Source organism: Vicia villosa, linkage group LG2 (genome assembly GCF_029867415.1).
Source record: "Vicia villosa cultivar HV-30 ecotype Madison, WI linkage group LG2, Vvil1.0, whole genome shotgun sequence".
Classification (NCBI taxonomy): domain Eukaryota; kingdom Viridiplantae; phylum Streptophyta; class Magnoliopsida; order Fabales; family Fabaceae; genus Vicia; species Vicia villosa.
The window spans coordinates 157,366,864-157,372,270 of record NC_081181.1 but is presented as its reverse complement, the minus strand read 5'-3'; positions in this window follow the sequence as shown (position 1 = coordinate 157,372,270).

Below are 5,407 nucleotides of genomic sequence, written 5' to 3'. Positions count from 1 at the left end.
AGTTAAAATAATTACTGTGATAATTGTTGTTGCTGATGGTTGTTATAATTGTTGTTACAAATTGTTGCTAAAGTTGTTGTTATAATTGCTGTTGCTAGTTGTTATTATAACTGTTGTTGGAAGTGGTGATAATTGTATGATCTAATCTAATATATTAATTATCATACTTTTGTTTATATTTTTCGATATCTCACCCCTTCTGAATGATGTTTCCCTACCATGGGAAATGGACAGGTACTCAAGAGAGCGGTGGAAGTTTGAAGTGATTCTATGAATCTTTTAGTTGCTGTTAGTCGAGTTGGTGTCTTGCTCTGATACGTAGCACTCGGGATGGGATTATGATTGTATTTGTTGTTCTCTTGTTGTTGTATTATTATTATAGCTGTTGAAAATCCAAGTTGAATAATAAGAATTAACTACTGTTATTTTAAGTTGTTTTTAAGTTGAATAAAAGTTGACGAATAAAGTTGTGAATGAATTATAATTTTAAAGTTGTAGATGCCGAATGCTATGTATCAAAGATAAATGAAATACATGACGTTTGCTGTTTTATGTTGAAATGTGACATCCTGTTTTATTGTTTGAAATTTTGGCACTCTGATTTTATTATAATTACCGGGTAGAAAATGGGGTGTTACAATAGTGGTATCAGAGCAGGTCGGTCCGTCCGGCCAGAGTCGTCTAATGTTGTTTATTCCTCTGTACGCGACAAGTGTGTGAAACACTGTCAGTACTTGTTGTTTTCTGGTTGTTGCAGGTATTAGTTTGAGCGAACTGGAGGAGAAGAGTTGCTTCTCAGATGTATTTTAGTTGGAAGTTGCAGAGAAGATTGTTATCTTGGTGTTTCGGAAACTGAAATTCACCGAAAGAATTGGCTCTCGAGTTATAAAAAGTTTGGGAGTGAGGAGTTATGTTAAGGACTGTTTGGAAAGTGATTAAGTTGAAGAGAATGAGTTTTTGAGTGAAATTTCCGTAAGCAAAACGTAGGAAAATTTCTGAATCATTGTGAAACTTTGAAAATTCATAACTGGAGTTCTGGACGTCCGATTTGAGTCCCGTTTGAAGCGTTGGAAAGCTAACGAGATGAATTTTCTTATAAAAATAGTGGCAGCATCTGTAAAAAAATTTGCTGGTGGCAGGATTATGTTGGAAAGAAATGCAATTGCCCGTTTGAGTAGATATCGTGTCAACTGTTAACGAAGGGACAATGATTGAGTGTAGGATTATTGTAGATCTTGTTATGGATTGTTAGTAAGTAATTATAAGAGTTGTTGTAGTTGTTAGAAGTACGAAGAGCATAACTTCAAGAATGAGGAGTGCTGATGATGATAGCACAAGGGAATTTTGTTCTGATAGTATCACAAGGCGTGTGGTAGTATGAAGTCGTAAGACGTCGGTGTTAGCGGATTCAGATTGTTTTGCAGATGTTGAACTATGATGCTTTTGGTGGTGTAAGTGCAATTTCTGAAGGAACATTTTGTAGTTGGTAATAATGGTTATACTCCATTACGATTGTCGGATATTTATTGACAAATTAAGGACTTGATCACCCTTAATCTCTTGTTAATAGTAGACGGAAATTGTATTTGGATGTTATAGACTTATCTTGCTATCTCGATGGTGCATAAAGTGGTGAATGTTGAGGAAAGTATGAAGCTTGGTTGAAGCTTGTGAATCATATAAGTTGATAGAAACTCTAATAGGACGGTGAATTAAGATGGAGGATCAGAGTCGCGCGGCTAAAGCGTGATGTGCCAGAGTGTTGTGTTTTCTTTTGAATGGTGCCGATTGTAATAGGATGACCTTGTAAGTGTTAGTTGATGATGAGTGGTGTGGCTATTATCCGAGTTATGCTATTCAGTTGGAATTATAATAATTTAGCCGTTGTTGCAGTAATGTTATTGTTGGTTACCGTAAGTGATGAGTAATACTCGGAGATATCATGAAGTTGATTAAGTTGGTTACCTTGACGTTATTATGTGAGTGACCTGACAGGATGATGATGTGGGATTGTGTAACCGAGTATAAGTATGATATGGTTGATTTCTACTTAAAAAGTTGATACGTCTGATGAGTTACTAACGGTTAGGCCGCGAAGTACTAGCATGCATGTATTGGATTTGAATATTGTTGAGTTGTTGTTACTACACAAGAGTAGTAGTCGAGGTGTTGCCAAACACGACTGAAGATCAAAGACTAGATATGGGATGAAGTTGAGGTTGGAGTTGGTGGATAGAATTTTCGAGGACGAAAATATTCTAAGTGGGGGAGAGTTGTAACACCCGGAATTTAATTATTTATTTAAATTAAATTGTATAATGAATTAATTGTTGGAATTAGTCGAAGTTAGAATTTTTAGCATTTTTATAAGAGCCGTAATTGGAATTATATGTTGTTTTGAGCGGTTAAATTGATGGTCGAGAAATTAGTCGGTTTAATCGGAGAATAATATTAGAAATAATATTACTATAGAGGACTATGATTTATTTAAGTTGGTTTAGTGGTGGGTGGTATGAAGAAATGTGGAGGTGTAATATTAAGCCCAAGAGTATTATTGGAATAATAGTAATTATTATTATTATTTGATTTATTGAATTAAAAGAATAAATAATGGAATTAAGGGTTTGTAAGTTGGTTGGAATTTAGATCGTGAAAACAATTTTCGAAAAAGAGGAACAAGGGTTTTGGAAGTTTTGGGAAAACAGATCGTGGAACAAAAGTTGCAGACCAAGAGGAATGAGAGTTTGACGGGAAGAAGATTGAACGGTGGCAAAGGCTTGCACTCCATCAGATTTTTAGAGGCAATCTCCAAACCATAAGGTAAGGGTGGGGTTCGAATCTTATAACCGGGATTATGATAGTTGGTATGTGGGTTTAGGTTGAAATCCCTAAATTTCCATGATTTTGTGATTATTAAATTTTATTGATTTTATTGGTGTTAGTTTTGTGTGACTTAATACGTATAATTCTCTACCGATATTCGTATGGGATATGCACATCGTGTTTCATTCAGTTATATGAACATATATTGCTTCGTAATTTATTTATATAATTGATTCTTTATTCAACTTTATATATACACCTATCTACAATAGCAAAATTCATTGAGTATATAACGATGGATGGATATATTAACTTATACTGTAGCTGTAACTTCACAATGTTGTCAGTATAAATATAAAGAAGGGATGGCACTCGATATACTGTAGCGGTTTGGTTTCATTCCCTGATATATATATTAGAGACATGTATATATAGATATACACAGTATTGCATATATTTTTAATAAGCACAGGACTGTGTACGTTGAGAAACAAGTAGAACTTTAACCATTTTTTTTGATATAGTCATGTTACTAATATATAGGTAGGTCTGAACATGTTTCAAATTTACTAACTAATATTATTTTATTAGTTTAACTAAATATAAATAATAATAATAATAATAATAATAATTCCTAATAATGATAATAATTTAATATAATATTTTAGGAGTTTTGAGTTAGAGATGAATATTTGAATTATTTGATCAACTTAATTATTTTCATTCTCTTAGAGTTATCAATAGGGATGTTAGAGTTGCCAATAAGGTTGTCAGGGTTGCTTTAAAGTTATTTAGAGTCAAATCTAATGAGTCGTAGAGTTAAAATTAAAGGTAGTTGACCTTTTAGAGTTGTTTCATTATTACTTGAGTCAGACCATTAGCCAATTAAATTCTTAAGGGTTATCTTTATATGTAAGGGTTGTCAGTAAGGTGTTTTGAGCACTTTAGATTAGTATGGACTGTCGTAGAATTGTTTAGAGTTCCATAGAGTTCCACGGAAACTCTGTTAGGTTATAATTATAAATATTTTTATAATTTTTATATAGAATAATTAATAAGAATACTTTGTAGAGTTGTTTCAAATTTATAAAAATATTGTAGATTTATTGCCAACGCTGAATCATTGTTATTATTGTTGCGTTGCCGTTGATGATTGTTGCTATCTTGGTTATGTTGTGGTTGTTGATAAGTGGCTGATGCTGTTGTTTTGCCTCTATTAATTGGCAAAGAAATCGAGTTGTAGGCTTATGCCAAAGTTGATTCGTTGTTGTGTTGTTGTTGTTGTTGTCGTTGTATGTTGTAGGCTTATGGCCAATGCTAATGTTGTTGTTGGGTTTTTGTGGTCGCATTCATTGTTGTCGCATACATTGCATGATTAAGTTGGCCTTGATGGAACCATGTTGAAAAGTTGAAGGCTTATGCCTTGGCCTTAATGGCACCACGTTGAAGGCTTATGCCTTGTTGAAATGCCTCGATAACCTGGCATCTGTTTAAGTTGGGAGTTCTGCTCCAAATGGTACCACATGCATTTGCATAGTTTGTGTCACATTTTTTTTATTCGTTGTGAAGTTGTTGTTGTTATGAATTGCTGTTGATATAAGTGTATTGGTCTGAGTTGTGAAATAGTTAAAATAATTACTGTGATAATTGTTGTTGCTGATGGTTGTTATAATTGTTGTTACAAATTGTTGCTAAAGTTGTTGTTATAACTGCTGTTGCTAGTTGTTATTATAACTGTTGTTGGAAGTGGTGATAATTGTATGATCTAATCTAATATATTAATTATCATACTTTTGTTTATATTTTTTGATATCTCACCCCTTCTGAATGATGTTTCCCTACCATGGGAAATGGACAGGTACTCAAGAGAGCGGTGGAAGTTTGAAGTGATTCTATGAATCTTTTAGTTGCTGTTAGTCGAGTTGGTGTCTTGCTCTGATACGTAGCACTCGGGATGGGATTATGATTGTATTTGTTGTTCTCTTGTTGTTGTATTATTATTATAGCTGTTGAAAATCCAAGTTGAATAATAAGAATTAACTACTGTTATTTTAAGTTGTTTTTAAGTTTAATAAAAGTTGACGAATAAAGTTGTGAATGAATTATAATTTTAAAGTTGTAGATGTCGAATGCTATGTATCAAAGATAAATGAAATACATGACGTTTGTTGTTTTATGTTGAAATGTGACATCCTGTTTTATTGTTTGAAATTTTGGCACTCTGATTTTATTATAATTACCGGGTAGAAAATTGGGTGTTACAGTTATCGTATCTACAGGATGTTTCAGCCGAAACCATGACCACCATTGGATTTCTAGCATCGTGTTTAGTAGATCTGGGTGTGATTGGTTTTCTTTTAACGCATGTTTTAAGTTTCAGTTTTTGCAGGTTTTTACTACAAATATTTTGCAGCAAATTGGAAGCTGTACCATGGCCAAACCGTAGCAAACCTGCGTGTGAAGTGGGGAAGACGATGACTTGGATGGAGGAAAGGTCTTCATTACACACGCAAGAGTTTCATTGGACGGTCAACAAACTCGCATTCTCTCTCCGATGTTAATTGGTGGAGCGTGCACGCGTGGG